The 27,042-nt window shown below is 40.0% G+C and overlaps 1 pseudogene; it reads left to right on the forward strand.

Moving 5' to 3' along the window:
• Window positions 1-3,861: 3,861 nt before the first annotated feature.
• Window positions 3,862-27,042, forward strand: part of LOC138149807 (protein C-mannosyl-transferase DPY19L3-like) — a 33,638-nt pseudogene continuing 10,457 nt past the window's right edge.

The raw sequence follows: 27,042 nt of genomic DNA on the forward strand, positions 1-27,042 counted from the left end.
TTTTAAAAACAAACAAGTTTTCCTCTGCTACAGGGATAGAGAAGCAAGGCTCTATTTGGTCAAGTGAGTTCCCTGTTTTGGTAGGAACTCCCTGCGGAAAGAGGAAGGACTCATCCTAAGCCCCTTGTTCAATCTTGAGAAATAAAAAACTTTTAAACCCTTCCTTTTAGTTGCTCAGATGGTTCATGGAGCTTCAGTGAGATTGTCCCTTTTCCCTTCTAGATGCCAAGATTCTTACTCCTAACTTCATCTTCTTAGAACACTTCCTAATTTTTAGATAGGTAGATAGACGGACAGATGAATGAACAGAGAGATAGATAGAACATTTATTTCTCCCCTGCTATGTGTCAGGCTCTGTGCTAAGCACTGGAGACACAAATACAAGAAGAATAAAAAGATAATCCTTGCCTTCAAGGTGATTGCATTCTACTGAGAGAATAAAAGAAAGCTGAAGGTGGGAGGAACTGCCTGGGCAGAACCTAGTTGAGAAATACACCAGAGAATCATGGACTGAGGCTGGTCTGAAGTAGGATGGCTGGTTTGGGTACTTTCTCAAATGGGTGCTCGCTTTAATTTTCACAAATATCCTTTTAAAAAAAAGTGTTTTTCAGAGCAGCTAGGTGACACAGTGAATAGAGCACTGGCCCTGGAATCAGGAGGACCTGAGTTCAAATATGACCTCAGACACTTAACACTTACTAGCTGTGTGACCTTGGGCAAGTCACTTAATCCCAAATGCCCTCCCAAAAAAAGCAAAAAAAATTTTTAAACCTGTTTTTGAAAAGCATTATTGTTTTGTTTTTACACCAAATCCATCCCCACATCAAATGGTTCTTTCCTTATGACTAAGAAAAAGCATTTAAGTACAAAAAAAATTGCCAATTAGAAACCTGATATTGCATACCACATTCCAATTTGCATCACACATAGTTCCCCTCCCCTCACCCCCAACACAAACACCTTGTCACTGAGAAGAGGGAGGATTATTTCATTATCAGCTCTCTAGTACCAAGATTGGCCATGAAATAAACATTTAGATGCACATAAAACCATAGGAAAACATTTACGAAGACTAAAGGCCTACTTTGAATATCAAACAAGGTTAAAAGTTAACTTAATAGGCCTTTATATTTTCCTAAAATATTCAATAAAATATTATTTAGTTCATGTCAAATATATGATATTGCTTGGGAAAAAAAGTACTAAATTTTTACTAAAAACATTACTCTTACAGAATCTCAAGGGATAAGAAGGCATACTATCTAGAAAAATGGAGATGTCTCAATACAGCATGACCACAATTTACAAATGCCTTCTGTTTCAAAAGTTTGCTTTTAAGTTAGGGTTGTTTGGAACATCCATTACGTTTTCCTGTGGCAACAAGAACACTTTGTATATAACAATTTCATTTAAGCCCAAGCAAGAACACAGGGCTCTCCTTGTGCATCCCACACATGACCAAAATACTTCCTCTGAGTCTGCTCAAAACTCCCTCCTGAGATCCTGAGGGCAGAAATCCACATTGTATGAACTGTAAGTCAATTAGCATTTATTAAATGCTTCCTTTGTGCCAGGCACTGTGCTACACTCTGTGATACACTGGGAATGTGTTGATCTTAGAGAGACCATTTCTTCAGAACTGTCTGCTTTCTACCTTTTCCAGCCTTCTTACATCTCTCAGTGTGGATGTACATATTTAACCTTTCATCTTCCGTCTCTGGTGCCTTTATACTGTGTGTCCCAGACCCTAAAAAGTCCCCACTCCTATCCTTCATCTCTTAGAATCCCAAGTTTTCTTCACTAGTCAGCTCAAGGGTCACCCCCTATTTGAAGTCTTTTCTGATCCTTTTTGCTGCTAGTGCTCTTTTTCCTGGGGCATAGGGGTGTTCAGGGAGGAGTAGAGCCTTTGGAGAGAGGGCTGCCTGGCCCTTTTCAGAACTGCGCATCTGTCTTCACCCAATTCTCACCCGTTGCTCTAAGAAGCTGTAGTATATGCAATAGCCACAGCTAGTAAGCCATCTCACAGATGGGTTAATCCAGGTTGAGGGTAACTGACAGGTCTCAAACCTGGCAGTGACTTAGAGGGATGCCCACTCTAAGCATTTGAAGACTTTCCCTGGCAGAATGGCAGATAAGAACAATTTGTCTCAATGGCCATGAAGATGGCTGAAGCAACTGCTAGGGCTTGGTCGGACATGGAAGATACCAATGGCAACCCAGCCATTGCCAGTCATCTTGACTTTTGTCCTACCCTTGGACTTCAAGAACTTGGGAAGAAAGAGTAAGGCTGACTTTGTGCAACTCTGGCTCACTTAAATCCAGTTCAAGTGACGTCATTGGTCCTCTTTGGAAACAAAGGACAAACAAGTGCTCATTACTACCTTTTATTCATTTTGTATATATCACGTATATATGACTCTATGTACATATTATTTCCATCATTATATAATAAGTTCTTTAAGGACAGGGTTTCTTTTTTTAATTAAATATTTTTTAATCAACAAAAACCCACCTCTGCCTCCTATTTCCTTCCACTCCCAACTGAGAGAAAAAGGAAAACAAAGTCCCTGTTACAAAGCAAGTAAAAAGAAATACGCGCATTGCCAATGTTCACAAATATTTGTCTCATTGTGAACTCTGATTCCTCCACCGCAGCATGCAGCATGTTTTATTGTGAGTTTACTGCAGTCATGGTTGAATTAGGGTTAGGATTAGGGTTAGAGTTAGGGTTGGGGTTAGGATTAGGGTTAGTGGTGGAATTAGGGTTAGGGTTAGTTATGTTGTTATGTTTGTCGTGTTACATTGACAAGAGTTGCTAAATCTTTCAAAGCTGTTTTTCTTTATAATATTTTTGTCATTTTACAAGTTGTTTTCCTCCTGTTCTTTTCACTCTGTTCATACAAGTCTTCTCAGGTTTCTTTAAATCCATCCCTTTCATCATTTATTACAGCACAATGTATTCCATCATATTTATATACCACAATTTGTTCAGCTATTCCCCAATTAATGGGCACTCCTTCAATTTGCAAATTTGTTTGCCAATGCAAAAAGAGATGCTATAAATATTTTAAGTTTGAGTTTGTTTTCTTTGGATTAATCCCTCCTTTAATCTATCTTCCCTCTTTTTCCCTTTTTCCTTCTCCCTTTTTCTTCCTATTTACTTGTTTAGTGAAATGTATTTCTATACCCAAATGTGTGCATGTATTGCTTCTTCCTTTGACCAATTCAGATGAGAAAAATAGTGTCACTCCACTTCTTCCTTGTTTCTAAAGACATCTACTTTGGAATCCCAATTTTGAGATTTTTCCTCAACCCCTCTGCTCTCTCCCTTCTTCTGCCCCCCAATATTTCTCTTCTCCTCCCTTTCTATTCTTCTTTTAAGATCATCAAGACATAACAAAATCACTCCCAACGCCAAAGTTGCTTGTCTTTGATTTTTATTGTATAAAGTGTTCTCTTAGTTGTGCTGTCTTCACTCTGTATCAATTCATACAAGTCCTTTTAGGCATCTGAACCCTTCACTTTCATTTTTTATTGCATCACAGTTATATTCGATTAATTCATATATGATTGAGTGATCATGAAGATGAATGTATGTATATCCCATGTGTGTGGGAGAACCTCTAATCTTGTGTGTGTCTGTCTGAAGTCACTGCCCAGACCCCGACTTGGGGTACTCAAAAATCATCATTTTGTAATGACCCTCATTTAACTGAGGTAACTAGGTGGTTCAGTGGACAGAGCCCAAGGCCTGGCATCAGGAAGACCTGAAAGCTCAAATTTGACCTCAGACACTTACAAGCTGTGTGATCTTAAGCAAATGGCTTAACCTCTGCTTGCTCTAATTCAGCAGAAAAGTAAATGGCAAACCAGTCCAGCAACCTTGCCAAGAAAATCCCACAGACAGTACTGGTGCGCTATGGTCCGCGGGCTCACAAAAAGGCAGATGCCACTGAGCGACAAGAAAGGACGGCTGATGAGCAAATAAGCATTGGTCCTATTCTGGCCTCTCAAGGCAGGATCCCCCATCCCTGATTAACTTAAATTAATTTAAAAAAAGCTTTATTCATGTCTTTAGTTTTTAATATCTGGCAATTTCTCAATAGCATGAAATAAGCAGGTCCTCCTCTAGTGAATCCTCCCTTATTAGAAAAAATTAAACCAACTAGCAGTTTGGGGGAGGAGGAAAGGAGTGAAGAAAGACTGGATTCAGAAGACGGCAATTTTCCTGTGTTCAAAGGAAACCAGAAATTCCAAGAAGCTGAGGTAAGAAGGGCACATAGCACCCACTTCCCAGGGTTGTTGTGATAATAAAATGAGATACTATGTTTAAATTGCTTTGTAAATCTTAGAACACTATGTAAAGGCTAGCCATGGTGACGATGATATCATTAGACAGGTGTTTTAGGAAAATCACTTTCATATCTGCAGGGGGAATGAATTGAAGTGGGGGAGAGGAGTTGGGGTGACAAAGTAAGAGGCTCATTTTATAGATGAGGAGAGTGAGATTGTAAATCAGATTGTAGAATTCAAGCCTGGAAGAATCCTAAGAGAACACCTCATTTTAGAGATGAGGAGAGTAAAGCTAGAACAGTTAGGTAGTGCAGTAGATAGAGCCCTGACCAGGTCCTGCAGTCAGGAGGATCCAAGTTCAAATCTGACCTCAGCCATTTACTAACTCTGTGGTCCTGAGCAAGTCACTTAGCCCTGATTGCCTCAAAAAAATTAAAAAAAAAAAAAAAAAAGCAAAGCCATAAAAAAAAATATACCCCAAAGGACAGCTAGGTGGTGCAGTGAATAGAGCACAGGCCCTGGAGTCAGAAGAACCTGAGTTCAAATTAGGACTCAGACACTTGACACACTTACTAGCTGTGTGACTTTGGGTAAGTCACTTAACCCCAATTGTCTTACCTTCCTCCCTCCAAAAAAAAAAAAAAATGCCCCAATGGAGAAAGTAGATAAGACTCCTCATTCCTGGTTTAAAGTATTTCTTTTTTTTTTTTTTTAATTTTTTGGTCTTTATTAATTTATTTACTTTTAGTTTACAAGATTCAGTTCCACAATTCCTTGAGTTTCAAATTTTCTCTGCCTCCTCCCCTCCCCCCCCCGTCATGGCAGCACACAATTAAGTATAGGATCTGCAAATACTTTCACATTAGACATTAGTCAGGTTATAAAGAAGGATTGTGTCAGATGGAATGAACAATGGGAAAGAGGAAACAAAACCAAACAAGAAAAAGAGAGAGAGCAGGTAATTTGCTTCAATCTGGGTTCAAACTCAGTTCTTTCTAGTTATTTCTCTGAATGTAGACATCTCTCTCCATCATTAGACTTTTGGGATTGACTTATATCACTGCATTGTTGAGAAGACTCCAATCTATCAAAGTTGGTCATCACACATACATTGTGTCTGTAATGGTGTACAAATTTCTCCTGGTTCACTCAGCATCAGTTTGTATAAGCTTCTCCAGGTAAATATGAAGTCCTTGTTTCTTATAGCACAATAGTATTCCATTACATGCATATACCACAACTTGTTCAGCCATTCCTCAATTGATGGGCATCCCCTCAATTTTCAATTCTTTGCCACCACAAAAAGAGTTGCTATAAATATTTTTGTACATATGGGTCTTCCTCCCACTCCTATGATCTCTTTGGGATATAACCCTAGAAGTGGTATTACTGGATCAAAGGGTATGAAATTATTTATAGCCCTTTGGGCATAATTCCAGATTGCTCTCCAGAATGGTTGGATCAGTTCACAACTCCACCAGCAATGCATTAGTGTTCCAATTTGTCCACATCCTCTCCAGCATTTGTCATTTTCCTGTTTTGTCATCTTAGCCAATCTGAATGTTGAGATGTGGTACCTCAGAGTTGTTTTGATTAGCATTTCTCTAATCAATAGTGATTTAGAACATTTTTTTCTTATCACTATAGATAGCTTTAATTTCTTCCTCTGAAAACTGCCTGTTCATATCCTTTGACCATTTATCAATTGGGGAATGACTTGTATTCTTACAGTTTTGATTCAATTCTCTGTATATTTTAGAAATGAGGCCTTTATCAGAGACATAGGTTGTAAAATTCTTTCCCAATTTTCCACTTCCCTCCTAATCCTGGTTATATAAAGTATTTCTTTACAGAGGATAACTCATGTGCCGAAAGGTACAGAGCTGTTTAGTGCCAATGTCCAGGCCATAACCTAGCTCTGTGATGCCAAGATGGAATTTTTTCCATATTTGTCAAAATATTTCCATAAAAGGATGGTTTCTTAAATTCAGGCTTGCCAATTGAATTATCTACCTTGGGAAAAGAAAATGTCGATTCTGACAAATAGATTGAGGGAAAATCTGATTATGTTGAAACTTTTATAAATATCTTTTCCCTTTAAACATGAAGGACTGCTTTCTCCTTTCTTATTACAGTGCTGAGTGGTAAAGAGAATCACTTACTTCAAAAAGATGAACAAATGTCATCTGCAACTATGGAGGATAGAGAGAGAAGGCGATAGAGAGGCGAGAGAAGACTTGGTATGATCTCTAGCACCCATTTTGTGATCTCCTCTGTATTTTATGACTGGGGACCCACCTTTGAACCCTTACATTTTGTGATTTGTGTGTTGCCCTTTGCGCATAATTCCAAATTGCTCTGAATGGCTGAATCAGTTCAGAACTCCACCAACAGTGCATTAATGTCTCATTTTTCCCACACCCCTTCGTTATCTTCTGAATATGTGCTTTGAGCTTCCTTGTCACCATAATAACTTCCTATAGTCTGAACTGTTTTCGGTTGTTTGCTCATTTTCCCAGCCTGTTACTTGACTTTTAACTCTTTGTTAAAGTAGGGCCCTGCCTCCAGGGTGGAGGGTGTGCTGGCCCAAGCTTCGGGGGTTTTATGCAGCTGTTTTCAGAGATACTTCTAAGGACCTGTAAGTTTTCAGTTCTCCTAAGCTGGTGTGATCTAAGGACAGGTGTTTACCGCCCTCCTGGCCTGTGCTCTGGTATGCGAGTGACCACAAATGCTCTTTTCTGCCCTGAACTGTGAGGAGGGTCGTTTTCTGTCCCCCTGTGACTACAAGCTCTGCTTTGCTAGTCTTCCGCCTCGCCCTGGGACTGCCACCTAGGTCTGTGACCCAGATCTGAGTGTGGGCAAAGTAACAGAGCCCTGCTTCCGTGCTAGCAAAAAGACCCTACAGTCTCCTTCTGACCGTCTGTGGGCTGAGAGCTCCAGAAGCAGCCGCTGCCATTCCTGCTGATTCAGTCGTGCCCAAGACCTGCTCCTGGTTTCCTGGGTCTGGGGCTGTGTTGGTGTGGCCTGCACTTGACTGCTCTCCACTCTCACCCAGGTATGACAGACCCTTCCTGCTGATCTTATATGTTGTCTGCAGGCTGAGAGGTTTGGAAACTCTCACTGCTGCCAATGACTCAGTTGTCCTGAGGCCTGCCCTGAGTTTGCCAGCCCAGGCTCTGCTGGCATGGCTTGTGCTGAACTGGGCTCCTCTCACCCAGGTGCGACAGATCTTTCCTGCCAACTTTCCAAATTATCTTGGGCTGCAAATTTGTTTCACTCCATCATGTGTGTGGGTTCTGGTGCTCTAGAATTTGTTCAGAGTTATTTAAATTTTTTTTTTCCTTTTTGGAGGGGGGAAGGTAGGGCAATTGGGGTTAAGTGACTTGCCCAAGGTCACACGGCTAGTAAGTGTTAAGTGTTTGAGGCCAGATTTGAACTCAGATCCTCCTGACTCCGGAGCCAGTGCTCTATTCACTGCGCCACCTAGCTGCCCCTTGAGTCATTTTTAAAGGTATTTGGAGGGGTTTGGGAGTGAGTTCAAATGAGTCCCAGCCTTTACTCAATCATCTTGGCTCCACCCCCAGAACCTCCATCCGGCTCATCATTTCTTACAGCACAGTAGTGATCCATCACAATCATATACCACAACTTATTCAGCCATTCCCCAATTGACGGGCTTCCCCTCAGTTTCCAGTTTTTTGACACCACAAAGATAGCTACTATAGATATTTTCGAACATGTAGGTTCTTTTCCTTTTTCTCTGATCATCTAGGGGAACAAACCTAATAACAGTATTACTGAATCAAAGGGTATGCACAGTGTTATAACTCTTTGGGCACAATCCCACCTTGCTCTCCAAAGCAGATGGATCAGTTCACAGATCCACCAACAGTGTATGTGTACCAATTTTTCCACATTACACCAGATACTTCAAAACATACAATTCACTCTAACTCCACTATCCACAGGGAAAGATACTAAAAAGTGAATTGTACACCATGGTATATTGTAAGATTGTGTTGTTTGAAATAGCTAACTAGAGTATATGTACCCCATATATACCATAATGTATCTATCCTTAAACATAAAGGATTAACAGGACTGGAATGCAAGGGTGAACCCCCAAGCATAAGCTCTGAGTCATGAAATATGCCTTAAAATGATTCCCCAGAGGGGACCGGATAAATTAAAACTGCAAACTATGAGGGCAAAATTGTATCCTGCAAAGTAAAATCCATATAATATAGGATAAACCCCCAATATAAGATATGTTCCCTGAAAATGTCAAATGCAAGAGTGAAAGACTATATAATCTTCCATATGAAATGTAAGAGACAAAGGAGGCCCCAACCAATTAAACCCTGAGTATCTCAGTATATTCCCAAAATATGTCAGCCAAAGGTATGATGTATTGAAATTTTGAGGCTTATTAAGCGACTTTGGATTACTAACTGTGGACTATCCAGAGTGCCTGTCAGCTTTCAGTCATTCTGAAGACAAGGGTGGGTGGTCTTATTCTGAATCACTGTGTACTTAGCAGATGCTGTGAAGCTGATGAGCCTTTACAGCAATAATCCACAAGGGAGATCATTTTCTTTTGCTTCCAGCAATGGAAGAGGAGCAGAGTCAAGAGTGCAACAAAGAGAGATTCATCTTTTCAAAATAAAACAACCTTCCCCAAACGCTTGGGACACTTAAAACCACAAATCCGGTAAATGTGGCTGGATATCTCACTAATTAAAAAAAATCCACTTTTCATCTTGGGGTTTGGAGCATTTTATAGGAATTATATTCTCTTTCTATTCCTTCTAGTGAAGTAGATCACTGTAATTGTGGCAGAAAATTATCCAGCTGTAGTCAATCACAGTGCTAAATCTTGTGCCCTGCTGGACTAAGAAGACAAAGAAGCTTGACTTTCTGCTCTGATTCTGGAGGAAAGTCGTTGTTGCTTAGTCATTTCAGACTCTTCATGACCTCTTGTTTTGGGTGACCTTGTCAGAGATACTGGATTTCTTTGCTATTTCTTTCTCCAGATCATTTTACAGATGAAAAAGCTGAGGTAACAGGGTTAAATGACTTTCCTAGGGTCACACAGTAAGTTTCTGAGGCTGGAATTGAACTTGAATCCTCCTGACTCCAGATGTGGCACCCTATCTACTGCATGATCTAACTGCCAAAAAAAGTTAAGTAAAAGTAATGTAGCTTTGCTTCAACCCTGTTTCTCAATCTGTTTTCATGAGAATATAGAACTTTCAATTTGGGGAAGGTTAAAATTTTCTACAGTAGCAGCAACAGGAAAGGAGTTTGGTTCTCGACCCTGACTACAGTAACCAGCCTATGGCTACAATATACTACCAAACAAAGTGAAAATATAGGTGGGCAAAAAAAAAAAAAAAAAGGTCAAACAGACCATTTGGAAAGAAGAGAGGGAGGGATAGAATTTGGAACTTAAAACTATAAAAATGCTAAAAAATTTTGTTTTAATATGTGATTGGGGAAAAAATAAAACATTATGTATATAATGATCATGAGTCTGAGCCCTAGCTCCAACTAAGATTATTTAAGTCATTAGCTAATTAGTTAGCTAAGGTATTTAACATCTCTGAGCCTGCTTCTTCATCTTTAAAATGTTGATAATGATGCCTGCACTGTCTATTCCCATAGGGTTATGTGGAAAGTAATTGACACTTATAGAAATGTGAGCTAAAATTAACCCCCCAAAAAACAGTTACTTAACAAAATTCAACTGTATTTAACACTGATTACCCTTCTGTAACATATAAAAATCAAAGCATATAGGATAAATGCAGCGTAGATGCTTCCAAGTTAACCTTAGATGGATCAGCACTAGCAGCTGGGGAGACCAGGAAAAGCCTACTGGAGGAGATGGTACTTGATGTGAATTTTAGAGAAGTCACAGATTCTCTGAGTCAGGGATTGGAAGGAAGAATAGTCCAAGACTGGGGAGCACTGCCAGTGCAAAGGCACAGAGATGGGAAATAAGTGTTTTGTGAGAGGAACTGAGAAAACAGGTCAATATATAGCTGTATCTTGCAGTATTAAGTTGAGTAGAGAGTAGAATGTAAGAAGAAGCTATGTTATGAAGAGCTTTAAATGACAAAGGAGTTTATATTTTATTCTCAGACATAGGAGTTTTGACTTTGTTGTCTTCTTCTGGTTATATGTTTTGTTCTTCTTTGTCACCAAAGTAAGATTCTACAGTCTGACTTTTTTTACACTGTTTATTCATCTTCCCAGCTAAATACTTGATTTTCTAACTCCTTGTCAAGGCAGGATTCTGCTTCCAGTGGGGGTGGGGGTGAAGGTGGGGATGGGAGTGGGTGTACCGGCCCAGGCTTCTGGGGTTTTGTATCAGCCACTGGATCCCCCACCGTCCATTGGGCCAGAGCTCTGGAAGCAGCCCACCACCTCTGCAAATGGCGCCAGATTGCACATTCCTCTTTCACCCAGGTCCCACAGAGCTTCCTCACCAACCTTCCATGCTGTACTTGCTCATGATTTGAAAAGTCTGGAAATAGCTACAGCTGCCAGCAATTTAGTCTCCTGAGGTCTGTTCCTGCCTTGGCACACCTGGCACAACCCAAGTCAGACTGTGCTCCCCTCCCAGCTCAGTGCAACCCTTCCTATTGGTCTTCCAGGCTGTTGGGCTGGAGATGTTTCACTGTCTTTTTGTGGGTTCTGAAGCTCTAGAATTTGTTTAAAGTCATTTTTCACAGGTATTTGGAGGGGCTTGGGAGTGAACTCAAGCAAGTCCCTGCTTTTATTCTGCCACCTTGGCTCGACCCCCCTATATTTTATTCTCTAAGGTAAAAAGAAGCCAATGGAATTTATTGAGTAGGAAGGCCCCCTTTACTTTGGCAGCCCAGTGGAGGAGGCTTGAGGAAGGAAGAACAATTAGAGTGTGCTTACAAAAGCCTAGGTGAGAAATGATGGACGGGCCAGAACTAGAGTGGTAACTGTGTGCATGGAGAGGAGGGGATATATGCAAAAAATGTTGCAGGGAAATAAATTACAAGATTGGGCAAAAACTGATTGGATATGTGCTATTGAGTGAGAAAGAGGAATAAAAAAATGACAGAATAATAGAGAAGTTCAAAAACAGGGAGGTTTTGGGGAAAAAGATAATGAGGAGGGGTTTTTGGACAAGTTGAGTTGGAATTGTTACATTCATCCACATCCAGTTTGAAATGTAAAATAAGAAGGAAGCTTGGATACTGACTGGCCTCAGAAGAAAGACCCTGGATAAATAGATCTGAGACTCATTTGCAGAAAGATGATATAATAACTCATGAGACCTGGTGAGATCACCAGGTGAGACAGTATGGAGAAAGTATCCTAGAGACTGTAAGAGTGTATTCCTCTGTTCCCAGATCCAGGCCAACGACATCTTCCCTGCAAGGTTCTAGGGCATCCTGAAGGGTTTGGGGGTATTTCTTTTTTTAGTGCCATCATCTTGAGTCCACTGTAGCACCAATGCAATATTCATAGCATCAGTGGTGGCTATGAATATACCTGTCATAGTTCTTAATTACAAAATACAACAGACTCTCTAAATAGAAGACAGAAGCAAAACATTTATTCAGACGCCAGAGAGTCAAATCCCCAAACCAGGAAACCTAATCCTTCATAGCAACAAAGAAGTTAATACAGCAAGTGTAATGGCAAGCAAAGAAGTACTTAGCACCTTGTTTCAGCTATTTAATTATTTAGCACCTTGTTTCAGTTCAAGTTTCTTTTGAGCCTTGCTCATGATTATGTAAAGTCTTTGTTAAGACACAGAACTTGTGAACCAAACAGTGGGAGGAACTTGCTGATGCAACAGGAAGGGGCAGAAGAGGGAGATGCTAATGACCATATATAAGGAGAAGCCCAAGCTGAGAAAGTCTGTTTACAGAAATCCAGAAAGAGGGTTTCAGAGGTCCTGGAACTATACTAACAATTCGTGTTGAGTTCTCAGACTTTCTTTGTGGATCTGTGTTGATTTCACAGGCAGATAGTGAATTGATGATGGTGCCAGCAATATGTATGAATGTTGTTTTGGCTCTGTTAAATTTTGTCTTCCCAGAAACAGGAACTGTGAAGAACTTGAGGAGGACTGGACACTGTGAGCTTCAATATGGAACTGGATGAGGAGCTGAGAGCTGTTTGAATCCAGGTGACAGTTGGGTATATTCAGACAGGAGCTGGAACCATAGAAGAGGAATCATGGAATCTGAGAGCCAGCCTGGAGTCAAGATGAAAAGACCTCTCCTTTGGTACTTAGTTCTGACTGAGAAGATTATGATTTCCTATGGCTTATGGGTGGGAGAATTCTGTCCTCTGTACCTCGTACCTCTTAAGGATGATTGGAAAATAATCTCCAATCAAGAAGAAAGAAGACTTTTTGACTGAGAGATTAAGACAATGTGACTTAGGGGTGGAGAACTTTGACCTTTGTACTTTGTATCCCTTAAGGAGGCTTGCCCCTTAACAATGATTGAGTTAAGAACTTACTGAATGATATCTTTTGCTTAAAACTATGGGGCCACTTTAGCTATAAGTTATGTTATAACATTGTGAATGCTGTACTTTGGTTTCTGTGAATGTTTTGCTCTAATTTACTGCTGAATAAATAGAGCATTAACTATACTATGTAACCAGAATCTTAGACCTATCCACAGCAACAGTCCTCTGGAAAACTGCACACGCTTGGCTTTACAGCAAGTCACACCATCTTTCAGCCTTTCCACAAACAAACACTCACAAGCCTAACTCTCACAGCAAGGTGCAAACAGAAGCCTCTTTGTCTCCTTGGGTGCATCCTCTCCTCCCTCCAGCTCTAACTGCTCTGACTCCCAGCTTCCTGTGGGCTCTGTTCTACCCTTCAGCCAACTCCTCCCACCACAGGCTCCATCTGAAGATCTTAAAATTCCCTTAGATCTATTAAGGGGTAGGAAAGATCTTCAAATTCCCATTTCCTTTACATCCACTAAAACTCAATTTCTCCCCCTCACCACTGTTAAATGCTAATAACTAGCACCTCAATTCCATTTAACCAGTTGACATCTTAACACTGAAAAAATCAAGTTGAGTCTGATTCCATTTTGTAATTGATTCTATTTTATATCTTACCTCTAATATGTTGTAAAATTGCCTGAGCCATGTTTCTTTCTCTCTGACTTAAATTCAGAAGTTCAACTTCCCTCTCTGAGTTAAGTTGTCTCATAAATCACCTTAATTCAAAGAAATATATTGTCTCAGGGGCAGCTAGGTGGTGCAGTGAATAGTACACTGGACCTGGAGTTAGAAGGACCTGAGTTCAAATTTGGCCTCAGACACTTAACACTTACGGTACCAGCTGTGTGACCTTGGGCAAGTCACTTAACCCCAATTGCCCTGTCTTCCCCCCTTAAAAAAAAAGAAATATAATGTCTCTACACATCTTACTGCCCATGTACAATTAAGAGAGACCTGTTATCTCCCTAACAAGCTTTGTTAGATGCAGGTGGGTGCCAGTACATCTGTTATCTCTCCAACACTGGCTATCCTTCAAGGATGTTTGGAAGTCATCATTTTGACTTTCACTAACCGTGCAGGTGGACACCACCTACAAGATTTCCCTACCAACAGGATGAAAGGAGGAGTAAAATTGCTGCTGGCTCTGCATTCCTGAATTCCATACAATCATATTGTTTTCCATCATCTATGTTGCTGAGATTTTATAATCAATCATATTGTTTTAACATCTGTGATGCTTCCTATTTGTTCTTTTATAGTTCCCCAGGCTAGGAAGCTCTGCCTCATAGTCTTTTGACTGACTAAAGAGTCTAGAGTCCCCTTTATTGGTAATTGACAGCCTTACCAATAAATTGAATGTACTTGGAACTTTGTGCCTCAGTTTACCTATATTTCAATAATGATAGCCCTTAACATCAATTCTACTTAATGTTTAATATCAGTTAGCTTTTTAAAAAGAATATTTACTTCAAAACTATAGCAATAACAAAATTTTAAATATTTTACCCCCAATACCTTGGGGACATACTCCTTTATACCACTTTGATCTCTGGAGAAAGTGGGCTTAAAATAGCTTAGTTCTTACATAGACAGCATGAGTCCTACCAAGTTTATGTCTGAATGCTGCATTACCACTAATGCAGAATTCTTGTTTCACCTGTCAAATGAGATATCTGTAAAAACACTTAGCACAATGCAGGCACACTTAATAAATGCTTGTTCCTTTTCTGCCTCCTGCGTACCTGGGCTGGGTCCTGAAAAATCACTCTAAAATTTCACTCGTAGGTTCCTGGGAATATCAATGCTGAGCATCTTGCAAAATCCAGTTCTGAGAATGCTGGGACACTTGCCCTCCTTTCATTTAAAAATAAAAGAGCAAATGCCCAGACAGGAAACAAACTCAGACCTATTCAGGTAGGTGATATAGATAGAGTACTTCACCTGGAGTCAGGAAGACTCATCTATTGCCAGTTCAAATCTGGCTTCAAACACTTACTAGTTGGGTGACCTTGGGCAAGTCACTTAACCCTGTTTGCCTTAGTTCCTCATCTGTAAAGTGAGATGGAGAAGAAAGTGGCAAACCACTCTGATATCTCTGCCAAGAAAACCCCAAGCAGAGTCACAGAGAGCAGGACTTGACTGAATGACTTAACAATGACAAATTTGGGCATCCATCAGTCCCCTTTATTCGAGAGAAGAGAACAGGGTCCCAGGACAGAGCTTTATGGGATACCCAGAGTTAGTGGGTAGGACATGGGCATAGACACTGGCAAGATTCAGCATGAGATTGATAAAGGAAGAGTCACACAAGGAAGCGGAGATCTAAAGCAGCTAGCTATGAAAATCCAAGAAGAGGATATTAAGGGACAGAAGGGGATCAGCAGAAACACACAGTAGGTCAAGAGAAGAGCCCTTCAACCTGGCAAATCCAAGAGTACGGTGAGCTTTTGGACAGAGCTGTCTTGGCTTGAATAATGGGAGCAGAAGTCAGACTGCAAAGGGTTCAGACGAGAGTGAGAGGAAGCAGAGGAGGTGATGCAGGTTCCTCTCCTCCTTGAAGGCAGGGGTTATATTGTCTTTCACTTTCACCTCTGAAGTCAGAGACCAGTGTTTGATTTTCATCTTTGCAGCTGTTACCTAGCACAAGGTGCCTTTCACAGAGAATGAGAGTTTTATGGGTATGTAGACAATTAGCTCACATTTATACAGCAATTTATAGGCTACGAAACCACTCTGTCCTTCACAACAATCCTGGTAAAGTAGAATCATTTCTGTGCAGTAACTATTTACCCCATGTTACAGGTAATACAAAGTACCCAGAGACTTTAATGACAGTTCTCAAGTCAGTCAGTGAGCATTTATTAAAGGAACATATGTATCGAATACTGTGCCTGAAGCATTAGGGACACTGTAGCTGCCACTGCACTGGCATGCTCAGGATGGCTGGTAGTACAGCTTCTTAGATCTGCTTTACTAGGAAAGCTAGCCATTTAAGGGGTCAACAATCTCTTTTAAAATTACATTCACTAGTTCAGGGGAAAAGTCCCCACCCTGAACTTCAGAGAAATAAAGACCAACAGACAGGGCTCTGATTGCCTGAATCAAAGCAATATTGCTATACACTTCACATACATACCTGGATGGAGAGGGCCTTTACATCTGGGGAGCTTCTGGTCATTCAGAATCTCAACCAGGGAATCACAAGAGCCTTCTCAGAGTATATATGCATTTCTCAGAGCCAGAAGGCATCACAGCCCTCTTGACTCAGTGCCTAATTAGAAATTAGTAAAAGGTGTGAAAGCCTTCTACTGGTAAGCCTCCCCTAAGCAAGCTCCCCCTAATGGGCTCCACTGAGACCTATTAATGGGTGGGGAAGATCTTAAATCTCATTAACATTACAGACACAAAAAAAGCAAAAGATAGTCTGTGGCCTGAAGGAACTCACTGGTCACACTGCACTGATGGAGTCTGTTACTAGAAGCCAAATCTTCTGGACCCCTTCAAAGTTTGCTCCATACATTACCCATGTTTCCCCGATAATAAGACACTGTCTTATTGTTTTTTTGGACAGCAAAACACCAGAGGGCTTATTTTCAGGGGAGGGCTTATTTTAATGAAGAGTGACAGCAATTTTAATAGACAGGTAAATGTGAACAAAAAATGTACCTTTATTCAATAATGAATTCAATAAAGAACAGGATGACGTGCTCACTGCTGCAGCTCTGCTTGGATGCAGCTCGGAGCGCGGCGTGTGTTTCACAAGGGGGGGGGAAGGACGAAGGATGACGGTGCATACAGAGGGTACCGTAATGTAGCGTGTAGCTCAGGGGATCACCTTCACTACAGTAGCAATCTCAATAGGGCTTATTTTCGGGGGAGGGCTTATTTTAGAAGAATCTTACACAGCAAGGGGAGGGCTTATTTTCGGGATGGGTCTTATTATCGGGGAAACACGGTACTAAAATAGCTATACCAGGGTGGCTAGGTGGCGAGTAAAGTGCCGGCCCCACAGTCAGGAGGACCCGAGTTCGGTTCCAGCCTCAGACACTTAACACACACACAATAATACTGGCTGTGTAACCTTGGGCAAGTTACTTAACCCCAATTGCCCTTCAAAAAGCAAAATAAAATAAAATAAAATGGCTACACCAGGTGGAGTTTGGGAGTATGTCCTCTCTGGTCTTAATCTGAGTTTGATTGAGTGGAAAGAGCACTGAACTTAAAAAATTTTTTTTAACATTTGTATTTAAAGTTTTGAGTTCCAGATTCTTTCACCAGCTCCCTTCCCCCTCCCCTCCCCCTTTCCCTGAGACAGTAAGCAATCAGATATAGGTTATATATGTGAAATTATGTAAAATATTTCCATATTAGTCATTTTGTACAAGAAGACTAAAATACAAAAAAAATGAAAGAAAGTTAAAAAGTAGCATGCTTCAATCTGTATTCAATCAATATTAGTTTTTTCTTTGGAGGAGGATAGTATGCTTCATCATCAGTCCTTTGGGACTGCCTTGGATCATTGTATTGCTGAGAACAGCTAAGTCATTCACAATCCTTCAATGTTGCTGTTGCTTTGTATAACGTTCTTCTGGTTCTGCTCTTCTCACTCAGTATCAGTTCATGTAAGTCTTTCCAGGTTTCTCTGAAATAATCCTGCATGTCATTTTTTATAGCATAATAACATTCCATTACAATCATATGCCACAGCTTATTTAGTCATCCCTCAATGGATGGGCATCCCTTTGATTTCTAGTTCTTAGCCACCACAAAAAGAGCTGCTATAAATATCTCTGTACAAATAGGTCTTTTTCCCCTATACCAAGATAAAGTCAAAATGGGCACATGATTTAAAAATAAAAATTGATACTATAAGCAAACTAAGAAAGTAATAGTTTTATGACCAAACAAGAGATAGAGAACATTATAAAATGCAAAATGAATGATTTTGATTACATTAAATTGAAAAGTTTTTTTGCACAAAGCCAATGCAGCCAAGATTGGAAAGGAAGCAGAAAACTGAGAAACAATTTTTACACCCAGTGTCTCTGATAAAGGCCTCATTTCCAAAATATATAGAGAACTGAGTCAAATCTATAAGAATACAAGTCATTCCCCAATTGATAAATGGCCAAAGGATATGAACAGGCAGTTTTCAGAGGAAAAAATTAAAGCTATCTATAGTGATAAGAAAAAAATGTTCTAAATCTCTATTGATTAGAGAAATGCAAAGCAAAACAACTCTGAGGTACCACATTATACTCATCAGATTGGCTAACATGAAAAAACAGGAAGATGTCAAATGTTAGAGAAGATGTGGGAAAATTGGAACACTAAAGCATTTTTTGGTGGAGTTGTGAACTGATTCAACCATTCTGGAGAGCAATTTGTAACTATGCACAAAAAGCTACAAAACTGTGCATACCCATTGGCCCATCAATACCACTTCTAGGTCTGTATCTCAAAGAGATCATAAAAACAAGAAGAGAACCCACATGTACAAAAATATTTATAGCATCTCGTTTTGTGGTTTCAAAGAATTGGAAATTGAGGGATGTCCATGAATTGGGAAATGGTTGAACAAGTTGTGGTATATGAATGTAATGGAATCCTCTTGTACTATAAGCAATGATGAGCAGCTGGTGGACCTTGGAAAACCTGGAAAGACTTAATGAACTGATACTGAGTGAGAAGAGCAGAACCAGGAGAACACTGTACACAATACACATTGTGTGATGATTCCCTCTGATAGACTTCTCAGCCATTCAAGGATCGAAGACAACCCCAAAAGACTCATGATAAAAAATACTATCCACATCCTGAGAAAGAACTTCAGAGTCTGAATGCAGATGAAAGCATCCTATTTGGTCTCATTTTCTTTTGTTGTTTTGTTTTATTTTCCTCATGGCTCCTCCCATTACTTCTAATTCTTCTTTATATCATGACTAATGTGAAATATGAATGTGTAAGCAGAGCCTATAGCAGATTGCATGCTGTCTTGGGGAGGGGGAGGAGAAGGAGGAGGAAGAGAAAATTCAAAACTCAACATCTTATGGAAGTGAATGTTGAAAAGGAAAAATAAATTAATTATAAAAAAACCCCAGAAATAAATAGGTTCTTTTCATTTTTCTTTGGATGTCTTTGGGATATAGACCTAGCCATGGTATTAAAGTGGTATTTAAAGTTACAGGCCCAGTTGACAATAACTACATGTGACACCTCTCAAAGTTTCTCTCCTTTCCTCTCCTCTCCTTTTCTTTCATTTCCCGGGTTTCAGTTTCCTCATGTTAATGGAAGGGTGTTAGACTAAATAACTTCTGAAATTCCTTTTCAGCTTTCTGTTTCAATGATATTCCATGAACAAATACTCCAATGTTCCCAAATTTATCTATTAGTCATTTTGCTAAAGTTTATGTGTTCCTGAGGTACGGTTAATATAGGCATATAGATCCTGGGATCATGCTTTTAGGAGGTGAAAGAGCCCTTTTATAGAGATTAACCAATTGCCTTATTTGATAGATGAGGAAACCAAGGCATGAAGAGGTATGTATTTATTAAACACAGGTTGAAGTGTCATAAAGCCATCATTTGAACCCAGCTCTTATTATTCTAGGTCATAATAATGACTTTTATACAGGGACTTTTAGCATTGGCAAGACTGGAGTAACACACATCTATTTCATTAATACAGAACCCCCTCCACCATACACACCAACTTGTGTCACTATCTCCCTGCCTCTGTCTTCTCTCAACATGATGAAGATTTCTCATTCATCAACAAAAAGTATTTAGATCATACATTAACGCTCGATTTTTAACTTGATTTTAATTGCTTACTCTAGCAAGTAAATGTCCTTACAGGGCATTTATTTTCAAATAGAATGGAGTCCTTTTAAAAAGAGTGAGATCTTATCAGAGTCCTCAAGAACGAGATCTTATCAGAGCACTCCGTTGTTAAATGTTCTGCTGAAAAAGGAAACGCTCATTGCGTTGCGTGTTAGGAATACATCCCAGTTGGAGTCAGGTTGATGGCAGTATATTTTCTCCTTTCGCTCATGCTCCAGTCACATAGCTAGCTATTTGGTCAGACAAATAATAATTCCACAGGGGTCTGCTCTTCTTCTATGTCATATAAATAGAATTAGATGGATCTGTTAAAATAGCAAAAGGGACCAAATAGGTAAGAATTATTGAACTTAAAGATACTCACAATCAATAAGATTTCAATAAAAATATATCCCTAATCATGCATGATGACGTTTTAACAACTCGCATTTTTCTTTAAGGTTCATTACAAAGGACTTTCCCTTGTAAGAAATATTGTAAATGCCCTTTTCTCCATTTTAATTCAATTTCTCCCATACGTTCAAACACATTCTATTTCCATGCAATCCTGTGCTCAGTTTCTGATATGTACATACATAGTTTGAAGATTTTAGAAAACTCTTGGACCATTATTTTGAATATATTACATAATTGTTGCATCTGTGCCCAATGTGTATTATGAGAAACTGGTTCTTTGGGAAGAATCTAGGTCCCTACTGGAAGCTGTAAAGAAAAGGGATGGGGGCAGCTAGGTGGCACAGTGAATAATAGAGCACTGGCCCTGGAGTCAGGAGGATCTGAGTTCAAATCCAACCTCAGACACTTAACACTTACTAGCCATGTCACCTTAGGCAAGTCACTTAACCCCAATTGCCCTCCAAAAAAAAGCAAAAGGATGAACCAAGTCCTACTGAGGGAGGAGAAGGGATGGTGGCAGGATCCACAGAAGAGGTGGCAACGATGATGATCAGACATTGAGGAGGCTACCTCTGCAAGGCAAGGGACTTGAGCTGTAAAAGACCAAAAAGTAGCAGAGATGCAACAAAAAAAGAGACAAGGAAGAGAAGTACAAGGAAAGAATAGTGCTGCCAGAGGGGAAGAGCCTGAAAGAGATTTTGTTGTCTTCTCAGCTGTGTCCAACTCTTTGTAACCTCATCTGGGGTTTTCTTGGCTGAAAAACTGAAAAGGGTTGCCATTTCTTTATCCAGTTCATTTTACAGATGAACTGAGGCAAACAAGGTTAAATGACTTGCCCAGGGTCACACAGCAAGTGTCTGAGGCTGAATTTGAATTCAGGTCCTTCTGACTCCAGGGCTGGTTCGTTATTCACCGCCTCACCTAGCTGCCCCAAGTCCGAAAGTCGATAGCTTCCAAATGTGAAATTTCTTCCCCTCCTTCCACTATTAAATTTTTTAAAAAAAGACATGATTTTTAAAATCAAATATTCTAGAAATTTCTTTGCTGGGACAGATTAACTCTCTCTAAAAAAGTTTTGTTTTTGTTTTTTTTGCTTTTTGGAAGGCAATTGGGGTTAAGTGACTTGCCCAAGGTCACACGGCTATTTTTTGTGTTAAGTGTCTGAGGACAGATCCGAACCTAGGTCCTCCTGACTTCAGGGCCGGTGTTTTACTCACTGCATCACCTAGCTGCCCTGATTTTTTTTTTCTTTAAAAAAATGCAAGAGAGTTGAGTTGAGAGAAGTTTACAAGTGCTGATGAACTCAAAAAGGAGCCTCTTCCTAATTTCCTGCAAGGACACAAAGAACTAAATGTGTTCTTAAAGGTCTTCTTCTAGCTCATTTTGACCCCATTAAGGATGAAGGCAATATCTTCATTCTTTGCTTACATGAAAAACAGTGGGAATGGGGAATCAAATAACTTTGGAAACAGCCAAGAAAGTATGAGGGAATTATAGAATCCAAAATTTGGGGGAAGCTCAAAAATGTTTTTGTTTTGTTTTTAAATTTAGTTAAATTTAACTTTTTGGGGGTCACATTTTAAGTTCCAAACTGTCTCTCCCCCTACCTTGCAGTAGAGAAAGCCACCTCTTACACAGATGTGTGTGCGTGTGCGTATAAAACCATGCTATGCATACATAGGTTCTTGGTAGTTGATTTGAATATTTATAATACTCAGAATAACCTAGTCATTCACAGTTATTCTTCAAACAATATTGCTGTTACTGTATACAGCATTCTCTTGGTTCTGCTCATTTAACTCTTCATCAAACAAGTCTTTTTTTCCATATTTTTGTAAATCAACCTGCTCATCATTTCTTACAGCACAGTAGTATTCTATTATAAGTTGTTTAGATGGATATCCCCTCAGTTTCCAATTCTTTGCTATTTCTTATTTTTCAAGGTGTAGCAGCAAACACCCAGCATCCCCAGAGTGGCTGCCAAAACAGGTTCTTAGATCTGCTTTGCTAAAGGAAAGCAACTCAAGATGGGTTAACAAGCTTACTTTAATTAATCAAACATATATCATTTACCTAGTTCAGGGGAAAAAGGTCAGCACCCCGAACTTCAGAATATACACACATGTTACAAGCATAAGGTACAAGAACATTTCAGCAGACAGGCTTCCAAACCATCCAACCATTACATACATCCATACCTAATCACAGTTACCAGAGAGGGAAGCATCAACATCTGGGTTTTCAAAGCCAGCCTCTCAACAATGGCTGCCCAGAGTCTCATCTGGTCAAATCACACAACACTTCTCAAAGCGAGTCCCAAAGCAAAGCCTCACATCAGGGCTTATATAGTCTTCTCCTGGCTCAGAGAATGTAACAACCTTCTTGACCTACTGCCCAATCACAAAGTATCTCCTGAGAAACAAGCCTCCCACCACAGGTTCCAGGTGTGCACTTGATGAGGGATGGAATCTCAATAGGTTCAGCAGGAACCCTGACCTTATCCAAGACCAGGAAACCTGCAATGGCGTCTGGAAAGAATTCAGCTCAGCCTTGCTTGGAGTTAGAGTTGAGAAAGTTTATTTTACACCTTTACAGCGGGCAAGAGTCCTTAGGGGACCTGTGAGTGAGAGGGGTACATGCTTTTACCTTTAAAGAGTAGGGCTGCCATTGTCAGGGCTGACCGAAGGCAAGGGATCTCAGTGCATAGATAAAGGTTAGAGCTGACCGAGAGGAATTTGTGACACAGATAGTTTAGTTAAGATTTGGGCCAGGCCGGAGGAGACATGAGAGATTAAGTAAGAACAAAGGAATCACAAGGTGTTGCCTAGGCCTAGTGCAGATAGGGGGAAGGGGCAGAGCCCATGGTTGGGAAAGGAATTTTACAGATAACAATTTTACAATACAAAGTGCAGTTACAATTTCACAGACTGGTTTTACAAGTTGGTTTCACAAATTGACCTAGACCCCAGGTACCCCATCACACTTAAACCTAGGGCCAGGGAAGTTCTTAAAAATTTACATTCCTATAACACAAGGATACAAGATTGTGGTACTCAGAATGTGAATGAATTCTAGAGCTAGAAAATGGTAGCTTGTACAATAGAAGGTAAAATTCATTGCTTATTTCATTATAAGAGTTGGAGCAATATAAATAATGAACAATGATAACAGTGGACCTAGAACCAAAATGTGGACTGCCTATTCAGGGGTGTTGCTGAATAATTGCCCCCATTCAGTCTCTCTTTCCTGTGCTTATTACTGACTCACCACCAAGTGCCACCTTAGATATTTGGTAGATCCTACCTTGATCTCTCATCTTGCCCACATACTATTCCTATTGACTCTGGGCTTCCCATCAAAGAAACCCCTTTCTGATTCTCTCTGTTTCTCTCTTTGTGTGTGTGTTTGTATGTGTGTGTGTGTCTGTCTGTCTGTCTGTTTGTCTCTCTGTCTGTCTGTCTCTTTTGCCTCTGTTCTTCTCTTGTTCACTTGCTCCATTTCTACATTTGAAAATTCAAGCTAGAAACATACCCCTTGATCTTGGTAAGGTCAAACAGAAAGAGCTGATAAGTTCCCAGAGAGATTTCTCTATACAATATGATTGTCCTTTAATATTAAATTAATGCTGATTATTCCTATCAAAAATATTTTTAAAGGGGGCAGCTAGGTGGTAGAATGAATAGAGCATTGGCCCTGGAGTCAGGAAGACCTGAGTTTAAATCTAGCCTCAGACACAACACAAAAACTAGCCTTCTGACCTTGGGCAAGTCACTTAACCCCAATTGCCCTACTTTCTCCCCTTCAAAAAGCCACACACACACACACACACACACACACACACGTAAAGGATAGCCCAGTTTGGGGGAAAGGGAGAATTAATTATAGATTACCAAAAAAATGATTGAGATTCATCTGGTTGGAAGGAATATCTTTATTTAGTCATTTCATTTACAATTTTTCTTGAGAGCAAAGATTATAGTGCTTTGTATATGTGGGATCCCACCCACTTAGAAAACAGGGAGATGTTGCCCACCCTCCCCCTTCATCCTGAATTACAACTTCACTCAAGCTGAAGATAGAGATGGAGATACTTAGCTGTCTGCTTTTTTCCTGCTTCTTTTTCTTCTCTCTTGCAATGAATCCCTATTTATACTCTGCCTGAGGGTGACTTAAACACATTTCTTTCCCATACATGGGACTGGCTGAGGTCACGGTGCCATCTAGGATTGACTTAGTGATGCAATTCTGCCCTCCCTGGTAGGGGTCTCAATAGCCGGTTTCTTGCCATATATGTGGCTGAAGTCATAGACCCTGCGAGGATTGTCTTGGTGATGTAGCCCTTCCCTGTCAGCATAGGATCTAATCGAATTCAGGAAAGCTACCTTCTCTATGTTATTTCCCAAGGGATCACTAAAATCTTGTCGTTCTCAGTGAGGATAGTTTCAACACTATTATTTCCTTGCCCTTTAGAATCGGCTTGGGTGGGGGGGAATAAGGGACTGGGAGAAGGAGACATAGATTGTTGGAATTGTGGGACTTCTTTTTTCTAAACAAAAAGGGGCAGCTACTAAAGGCAAAAAAAAAAAGAATGCAGACAAATGGATTAGTCATAAGACCAGGTCAAAGATTTAATGAGAGATGACCCTGCAATCAAGTAAATACATATAAATGTCCCCTCCCTCACCCCTTCCCTCCTTTATCCCCTTTCTCCCTTAAGTACAAAAAAAATTATTTTCTTATTAATATGACGGGGGTTCTCAGATTCTTTAAGAATGTGGTCAATAGCACAGATTCTTAATATCTCTCCCACTCCAACTGGTGTTTTACCTGTCTCTGACTGGGGAAAAAAATGATAGGGAAATTACCTAGTATATTTTCAGTGACCCAAAGTTTCTACCTAAAACAAAAGTTCATCTTTTAAATATCAAATGTTTCCAGGGATGTCATATTCTCTAGAATAGATCGTGGAATAACGCAGTCTTTGAAGAATTAATGTTGAAGGTCATCCAAAGGGCAATGGAGAATCCATGGTGGGGATAATTAGGTTTTAAATTTTACCAACAGAGATTACAAAGAAGTAGCATTAAAGATATAATCAAAGAGATGAGCCTGTTATATAGCAAAAGTGAGGAATAATATGATGAATGATAAGTCCACGGCATGTTTGATAGATCTCTTAGGTATGGGAATACATGAAACAGAACTGCACAGGAAAAAAAGACATTAATGGACTGAAACTGGCACCATCACAGGGAGCGCCCATATTGACATGGGATTATAGATGCACTGACATATTGAAGTAATATGATTAGACTGAGTGAAGAAAAAAGGTTAAACTATATTCTCTTGGTCTGTTTAATAAGGCAGGAAAATATACTTTTAAAAGTATTTTATTCCCATACAAATTTTTAAGTGAAAAAAAGGCTCTGACATTTAAAATGTCATGTTTCTAGAACATTCATTTAGATGGAAACACTCAGTCACGAAGACATGATAGCTATCTTCAAATATATGAATCATTGTGGTAAGTTGTTCCATTTGGTGTCAGTGGACAAAAGAAGGGTGAGGAGAAGTAGTTGAGGGAGATTTTTAGTTACATGTAAGGAAAAACTTCCTAACCAATAAGAACCATCCAAAAGTGAAATGAGGTATATCAGAAGATCATCTGAAAGATGCTTCATTGAAGACTGGAAGTCTTTATGGTGAACCCTTTTGCCAAATATTGTGGGAGGAGATCTTTCTTCAGATATAGGTTGGCTAAGGTTTTTTTCTAACCACTGAATGAGAAAGATGAAAACTTTTCAGCCCATAAGTTTTGTGGGAGCAAACTGGAATTTCAATTTCACCCTGCCCCCCTTTACTACTGCCACATCAGCATTAGGCCCCCTTCAAGGGTCTTTCGACCTTGTTTCATCGGCATTAGGCCCCATCAGAGGTTTTCACCTCCACCCTTGCTTATGACCTTTTTCCCTCCCTTGCTTTAGTGTCTACCAAATCAGGATATGAACAATACCTTGGCTCCCTGTCCTGCCTCCCAGCCAATAGGAGATAGTGGTGGGCTTCTTTGTCATCTGCCATTGGATTAGATTTTGCTCCAAGACTGAGAGCCTGCCTCCCAGTCAATGGGAGAAATGACAGGAGTAGGGGTGGGGAGGGCTTGACTGTGTGAGGGTGTAAATTCTTGTTCCATCTTTTGTAATAGGCCTCATTCTGCTGGTTCTTACTGGTGGAAGGGATGCCCTCTTCTCAAGAGAACTGAATAAACTTCCTGTTCCATCCTCAAGATACCTCTGACTTTTAATTTTCCTGGGTAGGGGATTTTTGGGGTCCCTGTACCCCCCACACTGAGATTCTCTGATTCCTTTTCTGAACTTCAGTTTTCTCCTTTGTAACATCGAGGTAATGTTTCACAGGGTTATCATGGGGAAAGCCATTTCATCAATGTCCAAGTGCTGTGCAATTGTGAGTTACTATTACTGGATTTTATTTAGACAAAAAGATTTGCTGTTCTGTAATTAGGAGCACCCTACAAATGGAGTAAAATTTGGAAAGCAGAAGACACAATAACATAAGAAAAATGGATTGCATTCGAAATGGGTTTGTTTATGCACTTTTAGAGTTGTGTCTGATTTTTATTCTTCCTCCTCGCACTGTGTGATCATGCAGAGATTTGAAGATGTTCCAATTCTCTTGAAATCATGTCCTGTAAAAAAAAAAGGGGGGGGGTGGCTAGGTGGTGCAGTGAATACTGGAGTTAGGAGGACCTGGGTTCAGATCCAGCCTCAGACACTTGACACACACACACCAAAAAAAAAAAAAAAAACCTACCCAAGACATTTACAAAAAAAAAAAAAAAAAAAAAAAAAAACCTAGCCATGTGCCCTTGGATAAGTCACTTAACCCTAATTACCCTACCCACTCCCCTCCAAAAAAGCAAAAAAGAAAGAAAGGAAGGAAGGAAGAAAGAAAGAGAGAGAGAGAGAGAGAGAGAGA

Source organism: Petaurus breviceps, unplaced genomic scaffold (genome assembly GCF_028583685.1).
Source record: "Petaurus breviceps papuanus isolate PSGF00001 unplaced genomic scaffold, PetGlider_PUasm1.0 90849, whole genome shotgun sequence".
NCBI classification, from domain to species: domain Eukaryota; kingdom Metazoa; phylum Chordata; class Mammalia; order Diprotodontia; family Petauridae; genus Petaurus; species Petaurus breviceps.